This window comes from Protopterus annectens, chromosome 14.part0 (assembly GCF_019279795.1).
Source record: "Protopterus annectens isolate FY-2018-M chromosome 14.part0, PAN1.0, whole genome shotgun sequence".
Taxonomy (NCBI): Eukaryota; Metazoa; Chordata; order Ceratodontiformes; family Protopteridae; genus Protopterus; species Protopterus annectens.
Window position 1 is genome coordinate 956984989 of NC_056748.1, and position 12704 is coordinate 956997692.

General features: G+C 44.0%; 1 protein-coding gene across 1 annotated transcript in view; it reads right to left on the bottom strand.

The window, feature by feature from the left end:
• LOC122789363 (tyrosine-protein phosphatase non-receptor type 13-like) overlaps positions 1-12704 on the bottom strand; it is a 2815362-nt gene that overhangs the window by 1663762 nt on the left and 1138896 nt on the right. The gene's annotated exons all lie outside the window — the stretch shown is intronic.

A 12704-nucleotide genomic window follows, 5' to 3' on the forward strand; every position in this document is an offset into this window, starting at 1 on the left:
GAATGCACTTCCATTTAAAACACAAGTGATAATTCAATAAAGGTGTTTTAAAAAAAAGTCACAAACATACTTTCCCAAAGAGGAAAGTAAACATAAACATTAAAAATAAAACATTAAATTTTTTTCTTCAAAGGGAACTTATCTACATAGCAATGGAAGAGCACAAACAGACGGTGGATCCTCTAAAGCCCAAACAGAAGCCCCTCAGGCAGGAAAGTTCTGAAGGGCTTGGTGACCAAATCTGTCCTTTTTAGTCAGCTCAGTTCCAGCTGACTAATGATTTTGGTGTCTGGAAGGTGTCGTGAAGCTATGGAAGATGGACAACTATTATATCCTATGCAGAATATAACCAATACATATATATATATATATATATATATATATATATATATATATATATATATATATATATATATATATAAATAGCCCTGAGATTGGTTGACAGCTTTCCTCCCTATTAAATAAAACAAAGAAACAATCTCCAACCACAGTTCTGAATCTCTTCTATTCTGAGTACGAAAGTATCCAAGAAAATGAATAGAACAAGAAAAACTCACTTTATTAAAACAAAGCTTTCGGGAATATCCCTTCCTCAGTGTTAATTTAATACATTTGAATTTGAACACACACACACACACACACACATATATATATATATATATATATATATATATATATATATATACACACACACACACACACACACACAATACATCAAAACCACCTGACACAGCCATCCTATAAAAACATAGTATAAGAACGGATTAATTAACATTTAAAATTATATGCTTCCATTAAAAACGGGAACTCAAGTAAAATGTTTATATAAACATCATAGCATTACCTAAAAGCAAATACATCTTGTATGAATATGCAAAACATATGTTGTAAATATAAAAACACCATATACATCATCTGGATATATATATATATATATATATATATATATATATATATATATATATATATATATATATATATATATATATATTTAATGATACTGTTTCGGTTTAAAATCTAACATTGGTTTAACAGTAATCATGTCATGGTGTTTTTGTATTTACAACATATGTTTTGCATATTCATACAAGATGTATTTGCTTTTAGGTAATGCTATGATGTTTATATATACATTTTACTTGAGTTCCCATTTTTAATGGAAGCATATAATTTTAAATGTTAATTAATCCATTCTTATACTATGTTTTTATAGGATGGCTTTGTCAGGTGGTTTTGATGTATTGTGTATATATATATATATATATATATATATATATATATATATACACATTCAAATTCAAATGTATTAAATTAACACTGATGAAGGGATATTCCCAAAAGCTTTGTTTTAATAAAGTGAGTTTTTCTTGTTCTATTCGTTTTCTTGGATATTAAATAAAACAGGCAGGAAAGCTGCCAACCTTTGTGAGAGAACACTATAATACCAGGGTTAGGGAATATGCCCTATCCCAGGTTTATGCAATCTCGGAGTTGGCATATTCTGGAGCAGGGAATGTAAGGGGTGGGGGATTCCTGTCCTGCAAAAAAAACATGTTTTTTCGATTTGCATGCTTTGAGGTTAACTCTTGGCGCATACACAGTGTGCCATCATTTTTATTTTTGCCAAAGTTTTGACAGTCAATGTACTGACGTTTTGCATTACTTATATATATATATATATATATATACACACACACACACACACACACACATATATATATACATATATATATATATACAAGTATTGAAGGTAGTGGAGGCAAAACATATGTACAAACCCAGGTTTATTTAAAAATCTACAAACCAAAATATCAGTTTACTCGGCTTCAAAATAAAAATCACTAGCACTTTCTTTCTTTTATAACAGAATTCAGTCCACATAGTCCTTTTAGGAACTAGGTTACCTTTTTACACAAAGCAGGTCCATAATTGTAGGTTTTGCCAAGGCCCTTTCAGCTCAAAGAAATAGGTACATCTATTGGTATAATTCATACGGTAGCTCCCCATCCCTAGGCCCATTCCATACTTCCAAGATCTTACTTAGAAGACCACTTAGTGATGGGCGAGCTTGCTAGTCTGTTACTTTCAGGTAACCTGCTTTTAGACATTAGCTGAAAATTAACAGCTTAACCACCAAGCTGATACAAAAGTGTTGCCTCACTAATTATTCATGGGAATGCTCCCACACACCGCAGCACACATTTTAAATGCATACTACATATTTACAGTGTAAGTATGTTGTTGGTACCCCCCATCCTAGCACACATTCATGTAGTTGGAATAATAATAATAGGATGTAGGCCCTTAAGAACCAATCAACATTCCTATTGAGTACGCCAATCCTGTGGGTCACTGTATACTGACAGGGTTGGAGGGATGGTCCATACCAGCACAAGTCTGTATTGTCTAATCATCAGTTTTCCTATTAAACAATTATAAAGTGTCATAATCTGTTACCAAATTGAAGTGCCTACCTAACAAATAGCACTTTAAAGCACTGAAGGCTCACTATTTCAGGACAGAGTCTTAAAATAACAGAGTATTTCCTTTATGCATTTTTCAGCTTCATGTTCAGATGGTGCACACTTGGCACACATGGAGTTTCTCACCTTGAATGCCTTGGGAAAACACTGACCCCAAACCTCCTCTAACTTCTCAATATAGAAGGTAAATTCTAGCAGAATGAGGAGTTACTAGCACTGTTTCGGCACATGAACTTTGGGGTTCATAAATTCTCTATTTCCCTCAAGAGATCATATGAAAATTTCTGCTTGTAAAATCTGTCAAAAAAGCCATTTTCAAAATCTGGCACAAACTTTCTGTAGTATCCATTTACTAGGAACACAGGAATGATACCATGAAATAACCACAAGGAATATAAGTGGTCTAGCCATATACACCTTTAAGAAGATACACTTAAAAGATCTTGCCACAATGTATGAATAATTAATAACGCTCATCTCACAAATCAAGCAGGGTCATACATGATAACCCTGGTGTAAATTTATATCTACACTTCCAATTATCAAAACTACCCTTAAAGACACACAAAGCAGTACTTTGCTTGACCTGTAGTGATAACTTATTCCAGAGTCTGGAAATACATAGAGTTAGGAACCTATCTGTGCAGTGAGTCTTATTTGTTGGTGCAAATTTACATCAGTACTTCAAGTGTTTGCAAAGCCACTGGTCTTGCATTGAAATGAGAAGTCAAGTAGGACTGAGGCTTTCATGGCTCAAAAATGTATGACCCAGTTCACCTTAGAGACAAGTGTATATAAGGGGAGTTGTACTAATTTATCAGGATAGTTAAAGTACTTAAGGAATATAATTTTTTGTTTTGTTTTGTTACAAATCATTGGGGTTTTTACAGATGAATGATGTGCTTGGATTTAAACATACCAAGGAGTGGCAATGTATTCAATGATGGGTCTCATAAGACAAGAGTACAGTGGTAAAATGGCTCTTTTGGATTTTGAAGGTATTCCTTTGGAAATTAACTCAGCCAGACAGAAGTACTTACTGTCTATTGTGGAAACATAATTAAATGAGAGACAGGTGCCCACCTAACACCCAGGTCTCTTATGATCATATCTCTTTGAAGAGGAGTACCACTTATTTGAGAAAGGAACAACTTTTTTACATTTAGCTTGAGACCATTTAAGTACACCAGGTAGGTATATGTACATATTCCAGCCCTATTTAACACAGTTTAGTATCAGTGGATAAGCAGGTAACAGTGTCTAGCTTGTAGTCATCAACAAACTTCAAAAGTAGAGGGTACCCATCACTGATCCCTGTGGTACCTCAGTAGTTAAAATTTTATGTTCAGTCAGGGTACCAGCACTGACCCCTGTGGTACCTCAGTAGTTAATATTTTTGTTCAGACAGGGTACCAGCACTGATCCCTGTGGTATCTCAGTAGTTAATATTTATGTTTACAACAGAGTACCAGCACTGACCCCTGTGGCACCTCAGTAGTTAATATTTTATGTTCAGACAGGGTACCAGCACTGATCCCTGTGGTACCTCAGTAGTTAATATTTTATGTTCATACTGGGTAACAGACTGACCCCTGTGGTACCTCAGTAGTTAATATTTTATGCTTAGACAGGGTACCAACACTGACCCCTATGGTACCTCAGTAAATATTTTACGTTCATACTGGGTACCAGCCTGACCCCTGTGGTACCTCAGAACTTAATATTTTATGTTCAGAAAGGGTACCAACACTGATCCCTGTGGTACCTCAGTAGTTAATATTTTATGTTCAGACAGGGGACCAGCACTGACCCTTGTGGTACGTCAGTAGTTAACATAAAGTAGTTATGTACTTACCATAATGTTCCATCTCTGTTGTCCATTTTCATTTATCCTTGACATATGGGCTCAGTTCCAATGCTCAGAACCGACTCGGCCATTACTACAGCTTGTGTTCATCAAAAACTCTCGAGCTTAACCCTTAGCCATAATGCTCCTCTCCCATTTACCTCAGACTGTTTGCAGAAGACAGACCAAAGAAAGAAAAAAACCCAAAGCATTCATAGAGACCATATCTGGAACTATATGCATGTGTCATCAACAATTATGTTAGCTGTCCATTCCACTAAAAATCCAGTGGCAGGGGGATGGATGGAGGTGAGTCGAGGATAAATGAAAATGGACAACACAGATGGAACATTATAGTAAGTACATACCTTCTTTATCTGATTTTGTCAATTTTCAGTTTATCCGCGACATACTGACAGAGTCCCCACCTACCTTAGATCTCGGGTGGACTCAAGGAAGGATATTCCTGAGCACCACTGAGCAAAATGATGCTCTTTCTCTGGAGAACAAATCTAATTTGTAATGAGTAATAAAGGTATGGGAAGTAGCAATAGTTGCTGCTGCTGCACAAATATTATCCACAGAAGCTTTAGAATGGAAGACTGTTGAAGTAGCAACAACCCTAGTAGAATGTGCTCTAATGGTTTTTTGCAACTCAACTTTATTATAGATGAAAGTTATACAGTCTTTGAGCCATCTAGTCAATGTCACCTTGCTCACTGGTTTACCAAGTTTTGTACTTGAGAAGGAAGTAAATTGGTCAGATTTCCTGATACCCTTAGTTCTGTGCAAATAAAACCACAGCTGCCTATGAACATCTAACAAATGTAAGCAATATTCACATTTGTTGGTGAAATTGGGAAACAACACTGGCAAATTAATGGTCTGGTTGATAGTGGCCTCAGAGACTACCTTAGGTAGAAGGGAAGGGCTAGTTCTTAAACAAACTCTTGTCTTTGAAAAAAGAAACAAGTAGGGTAGCTTACAAAACAAGGTTTGTATTTCTGAAGTCCTCCTAGCAGAAGTTATAGCCATTAAATCACAATCAGCCGCTGGCTCAAAGGGAGATTGAACAATAGCTTGTAACACCAAGTTTAGATCCCAAGGCAGATTAGGGTCTTTAAAAGGAGGTCTTAGCAAGAGAATACCTTTTGAAAAGACCTTGCAAAGCTTATGATAAGCCAGCTAGGATTCTTTAAAGCCATTATGAAAACTGGAAATAGCTGCTAGCTGAATTTTAATGGTAGAAGGAGAAGCTCCTGTATTGAAAAATGAAGCTAAAAATTCCAGAATTGTATTAATAGATGCTGAAAAAGGGTCAATATTATTGTCACAAGCCCAAAATGTAAACCCTTTCAATCTACTAGTGTAAAGTTTACAGGTGGATGGTTTATGAGAGGCTAGAAGAATATTACGGACTGGAGAAGACAGCACAGGTTGCCTGGCTATTAATGGAACTGGAGAAACCAAGTTGTCAGCTTGAGGTTCAGAATATTTGGATGGACCAATCCCTCTGGATGGGAAAGAAGGTCTGGAGATAGGTCCAGAATCTAAGGTTGATGAACCAGATAAGGCCAAAGAAAGGTGAACCATGTAGAGGCCAACAGGGTACAATGAGGATCATTTTGCTCTTCAGCCCAATTGCTTTCTGTAGAAATGTTTGGATAAGGGGAATAGGGGTAAAGGCATAAAAAAGTCCAGAGGGCCAAGTGTTTAGAACAGCATCCTTCGGTGACTCCCCCAGAGGTGGGATCAGGGCAAAGTAGTTGCTGCACTTGTTTAAGGGAGTAGCAAGTACGTCTGAGCAAGCATACCAAACAAGAAGGAAAGGTAGAGCCAAGAGAAGTCAGGGGGCTGGAGAGAGGGTAACCAGGACTGCAACAGTGATTACACTTGAACGTCTACATTTATGGTAAGTGTACACAACTATACTATGTTCTTCATGTTTCACTGTTGCAGTCATCACATTTGGGTTGATTCCCAAAGCTAAGGAAGGGTGGAGGCAGTTAAAGACCATTAGGGCTAGCAATCAGGCCTTGTAAGACTGCTGTGGCAAATCCAGCTCTGGATTTAGAAAAAATAGGCAGGTGGTAATGCTTGGAGAAAGTATGTACAGAGCTCCAGGTAGCAGCTTCCAGGATGTCCCTGGTAGAGACTCCTCTGAGAAATGCTGTAGAAGTAGATGCAGCCCTGGTAGAATGTGATCTTATCCCCTGTGGGGTAAGTTTTCCATGGTGCTTGTAGCAAAAATGGATGTAACTGGCTATCCATTTGGAAATGGCTTGCTTTGAAACGGCCTTCCCCTCTGCCCCTGCAGCAAAGCTAACAAGCAGCTGGTCAGATTTTCTGTGAGGCTTAGTTCTGTCCAAATAGAATCTAAGCTGTATGTGCACGTCCAGAGAATGCAGTATCCTTTCCCCCTTATTTTGAGGATTAGGGAAAAATGTAGGCAAATGAATAGACTGGTTTTAAGCCACACTAGACACCACCTTGGGCATAAAGGATGGATTAGTCCTGAGGGAAACCCTGCCCGCATGGAAGATAAAAAGAAGTTATGTACTCACCATAATGTTCCATCTGAGCAGGTAACTTCATTTGTCAGCAACCTGTGGGTATCGGATCCAACCCGGATCCGAGCCGGCAGCTTTCCAAGCTAAAGATCCGAGCTCCTAGCTCCTCCCCTTACCCATAATACCCTGCTACCTCCTTCCAGTCCTCAGATCGAGTTTGCCCAAATATCAGCTAACACAAACACAAATCTGAACCTCCTGACCTGATATCTTCGAAGAGTGGATCACTTAATCATCTGTGGAATGAACTACAGGTTAGGGGGGACGGAGGGAGGGTCGGTTGCTGACAAATGAAGTTACCTACTCAGATGGAACGTTATGGTGAGTACATAACTTCTTTATCTGAAGTAGTTAACTTCATTTGATCAGCAACCTGTGGGACAGAGTCCCCAGCTACCAAAAACTTAGGAGGTCCTCAAGGAAGAATATTCCGGAGCACTGCAGAGCCAAAGGCTGCCCTACCTCTGGATATCAGATCTAATTTATAATGAGAAATAAAGGTATGAGAGGAAGCCCAAGTAGCGGCCGAACAAATGTCATCCAAGGGTACCCTTGACCAAAAAGCGGCAAAAGTAGCCATAGAATGGGTAGAATGAGCACGAACCCCTACGGGCTCAGGCCGACCAGAAATTTTGTATGTAAGTAGAATGCATTGGGATATCCACCTAGCTAGGGTCACCTTCATTACAGATTTGCCCAGAGATAGCTTAGCAAAGGAGACAAAGAGCTGCTCCGATTTATGCAAGGCAGCAGTTCTGTGCAAATAAAAGCGCAATTGTCTATGCACATCTAATGAATGAAGTCTGTACTCTCCTTTGTTCTGGTAGTTAGGAAAGAAAACAGGTAGATTGATGGATTGGTTGATGTTAGCCTCGGAAGCCACTTTGGGTAAAAAGGAGGGATTAGTCCTGAGGGATACTCTGTCCTTATGGAAGACAAGACACGGAGGTTTGGTACAAAGAGCCTGAAGCTCTGACACCCTTCTAGCTGCGGTAATAGCAATCAAGAAGGCAGTTTTCCAAGACAAATACTTTAAGTCAACCGAAGCTGCAGGCTCAAAGGGGGGGCCAGTAAGAGCCTGGAGGACTAAGGGTAGATCCCACGGGGGAACCGTATTCTTGACTGGAGGTCTTAAAAGGAAGGTACCCTTCAAGAAGGTCTTACAGATCTTAGAGGAAGCTAAAGGACCAAGGTTGTCTCCTATGTGAAAGTGGGAGATGGCTGCCATTTGAACCTTCACAGTTGACGAAATGGCCCCCTGATGAAAGATGTGGGATAAGAACTCAAGTACTGTTGGAATAGGAGCCGTAAAGGGGTCCAGATTCCTTTGCCTGGCCCAAATAGAAAAACATTTCCATTTACTGTTGTAAACTTTCCTGGTAGAAGGTTTATATGCCGCCACCACGATGGATTTCACTGTGGACGAGATGCCGGGAGTCCTAGCCACTAATGGAACTGGATCAACCAAGCAGAAAGCTTGAGGTCATCCAGGTTCGGAGTTTTCAATCCCAAAGGATGAGAAATCAGATCTAGAATGGGATCTAAGATCCAAGGAGGAGCCATGAGGTGAGACCGTAGGTATGGGAACCAGGTTTGACGAGGCCAGAATGGGGCTATGAGGATAACTTTGCTCCCCAACCGCCGAGCTTTCTGCAAGAATTTTGTCATTAACGGAAGAGGAGGATAAGCATAAAGAAGACCAGATGGCCAAGCATGAACTAGAGTGTCTCTGGGGGTCTCTGCTGGAGGGGGGATTAGGGCGAAAAACTCGCTGCACTTGCGTTCGAAGGCAATGCGAACAGATCGCAGCAAGGTTGACCCCATTTGAGGAAGATCTGTTTTGCTACTAAGGGGTTCAGAGACAATTGTGAGGTGAGAGGATAGTCCGACTCAGCTTGTCCGCTAGAATGTTGGATGACCCGGAATGTGCGTTGCTAGCAGAAAATGGTTGGTGGAAATCACCCACTCCCAAAATCTCATGGCCTCTCGGCAAAGGGGGTAAGACCTGGTTCCCCCCTGTTTGTTGATGTACCAGACAACTGACATGTTGTCCGTCTGAATTGCAACAGTCCCTAGAGGAAGAAGGGCATGGAGATCTTGCAACGCTAGAAGCACCGCCCTCATCTCCAGAACATTGATATGCAGAATGGTCTCTGTTGGACTCCACGTGCCTTGGAAGGTTCTGCCCATGCAATGCCCACCCCCACCCTAGGCGAAAAGCGTCTGTGGTCACCGTGGCTTGAGGTAGAGGCATCAAAAAGGGCCGTCCCTCCCGAAGCTCTCGGGAATGAAGCCACCAAATTAGAGATTTCCTGCAAACCTTGCTGAGGGGAATCAGGGAGTACAATGGATGTCAAAGGATGGACCACTGGACCTGTAAGGTCCATTGAAGAACCCTCATATTCAGGTGGGCTAGAGGTGAAAGGTTGATAGCCGCCACCATAGACCCTAGAGCCCTCAGGACTAATTCCGCTGGTGGGGCTGGAGACTGAAGAAGGGCTAAGACATGGAGAGTTAAATTGTGGAGTCTGTCCGATGTCAGGAAGGCCTTGGACTGCAGCGTGTTTATTCCGGCCCCTATGAAGTCCAGGACCTGAGCAGGTTGAAGGGACAATTTTTTGTAATTTATGGTGATCCCCAACTGATGGGCCAGACACATGAAATAATCCCTGGCCAAGCATAGTAGATGCCTGGTGGGAGCGGCGAGGAGCCAGTCGTCCAGGTAAGGAAAGACCTGTATTCCCTGAAGCCTCAGGTGGGCCGCTACAACCGCCATGACCTTGGTGAACACCCTGGGGGCTGTGGTGAGGCCAAAAGGGAGGACCCTGAACTGATAATGACTGGCCCCTAACCGAAAGCGGAGAAACCTCCTGGATTGCCTGTTCATCAGAATGTGATAGTACGCATCCTTGAGGTCTATGGAGCACATCCAGTCATTCTCCTGTAGGAGAGGGAGAATAGATTGAATGGTGACCATCCGAAATTTTTCCTTGGCAACGGACAGGTTCAACGCAGACAGGTTGAGAATTGGTCTTAAGTCCCCCGTCTTTTTTGGCATCAAAAAGAACCTGGAGTAAATGCCTAATCCGGACTGGTCTGGGGGGACACGCTGGATGGATCTTTTTCTTAGCAGCTCTTTTATCTCTAAAGCTGCAGCCTCCCTCTGATTCGGTGGGACATCGGGGAGGCATCCCAACTGAAGGGGAGGATTCGCGAAGGGAATAGAATAACCTCTGGATATTATTCGGAGCACCCAGCGATCTGTCGCAATGGACTCCCAGTGAGCTAGGTGTTCCAAAAAATGCCCCCCGACTGCCTCCAGAGATCAGTTGGGCAACCCCTCAGGGTTGCTGCGCGGGTGGATCGGAAAAGGGTTCCCTCGACCCGAAATTCTTCGGCCCCCCCTCTGCCTCTGGGCCGGCGTCCTCCCCTGCCTCTGAAGGATGAAGGGTCCAGAGCGAAACGGGATTGTTGAGATTTCCGGAACCTCATCTTTTTTTGTCCTCTCTGGTTCCTGGAAAAGGACTTTTGAGGTGCCGAGAAGCGGATTCCGACGGCAGACAGCGTCTTCCCGTCTTTCTCACTCTGGAGTAGCGTATCGCAGACGGTCTTGCCAAACAAGGTAGAACCGTCAAAGGGGAGCATTCGCGAATGATGCCTTGAAGGGTTCTGCAAAATCGCAAAGGCGGAGCCAGGCATGGTGCCGCAAGGCGACGCCTGCTCCGCGGCATGGGAGAGAAGCCACATAGAAGTGTTGGAAATTGACTTTAGAGTGGTCATTCATGTTGAGAAGGTTCTTTTGTCCTCGGCCGACATGGACTCCAGGGGTGACCCAGCGTACTCTTTGATTAGGTCCCGCTGAAGTCGAATCACGTGTGCCTAGTTCAGCGCCCTTATGGAGAAGGTGGCTGAAGCGAACATCTGCTTTCCAATGTGGTCCATCGTCCGAGACTCCTTGTCAGGAGGATGCACTGAGGAACTTTCCTGAGCCAGTTCCTTTTTGGTGGCAGCCGCCACCACCATGGCATCTACTGTGGAACCATTGCTCCACGCCGTCCTGTCGGGGGCCTAAGGATTTTATCAGGTCTTCTGGGAATTGGCTCTACAGTGACCGGCTCCTTCCACGCCCTGGTAGTTATGAGATCTACCAGGGGGTTGGCCGGAGGGGACACCCAAGAGGTAGATTGGCCTGCGTCAAATGCCTCCAGAAACACAGACTCATCCGAGGGAGGTTTTTGGGCTGACCACCCCCCTCTAATGTGCAGCATCTCCATGATGTCTCCAAAGGAGACATCTTTGGGGGTGACTTGGGGGAACCTTCCCCTTCCTCCAAGTCAGTGTCTTCCGTGAGGGACTCGGGGGAGTCCAAGTGCCTCCTTTTACACTTTCGTTATTGAGGAACCTCTTCGGGGGGACTGTCCTAGGAGGGGTCACCAACCAGGTCCTGTTCCTCTATGGGAACCATCTGGGACGTAGGCGCAGGCTGTCCCTGGGGCCGGATGATGGAAGTCAGGCCCGTCTGCGAGGGAATGGCGAGTGGATCCGTAGCATGAGCCAGGGGCCTCGAATCCCTCGAGAGGACACTCTCCACAACGTTGAAGGCCGACGGAGAACCGGTCTCCCTAGGATCGGAGAGCAGCCCCCTTGGATCCGATGTGTGGATTGGCGCCAGAGCCGAAGCGATCGGACCTGAAAGAGAGGAGTGCTCCGACCATGTCAGAGCCAAAGACACACTCACCCCTCCGGATCCGGAGCTCGGATCCAAAAAAGGACCCGACAAACTCAAGGGTAACAGCCAGCGTCGAAGTAGCGATGACTACCGGCACCGACTCCCCGGCTCAGACGCTACCTAGATCCGACGGCTCCGAAACCCGATAATGGATCGGAGAAGGAGCAATGGGGGCAAAGAAAGGGGCCGAGCTCCCCCCCCCCGGAGAGGGAGGAGGCAAGAGCACTCCCATCTGCATCTGGGCCTGGAGGAAGCGACGCATCATCCGGTCCATGTCCGCATCTGAAAGGCTCCTCGTTGACCTAGAAGAGGCCGCTGAGGCTGGCTGGGAAGGCCTCCTCGACGACCTAGAAGGTGACCGGGTCTCCTTCTCCGGCTCCAGAGAGAAATGAGGAGAACGGAGCCGAGAGGGGGAAGATCCGAAGACCTTCAAAGGAGAAAGGAGCAGCTTGGCCGGCGGGGCAGAGGGATCCGAATCGGCCCGCGGCTTATGGCTCCTATGCCTCTCCCTGTCTCTTTCTTTTTCTCTGTGTCTATCTTTTTTCCTGACGTCCCTCTCTCCCTGGGACACTGAGGGAGGTTGAGTCCTGGCCAGGGGAGTAGGAACGGAAGGCTGAACAGCCATAGCCGCGGCTGGTGTCACTGAGAGAGAGGAGGAAGAAGCAGGATCCGAGGGCTAAAGGCCCGCAAGGATTAACTTAGTCCTCCTGTCCCTCAAAGCCCGGGGGTTGAAGGCGGCACAAATCAGGTAGCCTGAAGATAAATGAGCAACCCCCAGGCAAATAACACACTGAGTGTGGCAATCAGCTGGTGACAGCTTGTGACCACACTCAGAGCATTTAGAAAATATGGCCTTAGGCCATGATAACTCCCACACACATGCCCTCACACACAGATAAGGGGAAGGGTAAAGTTAAGATTAACCGACTACGAAGGGAAAACTATTTTAAACTAATAGACTAGGGCTAGACTAATACTCACACATACAGAATTTTGAGAGAAAAGGGAGAAAAAACCTTATGAAAACACTCACAATTATCACCAGGAGCTCATCACTCGTGCTTCAATAAGCCGCG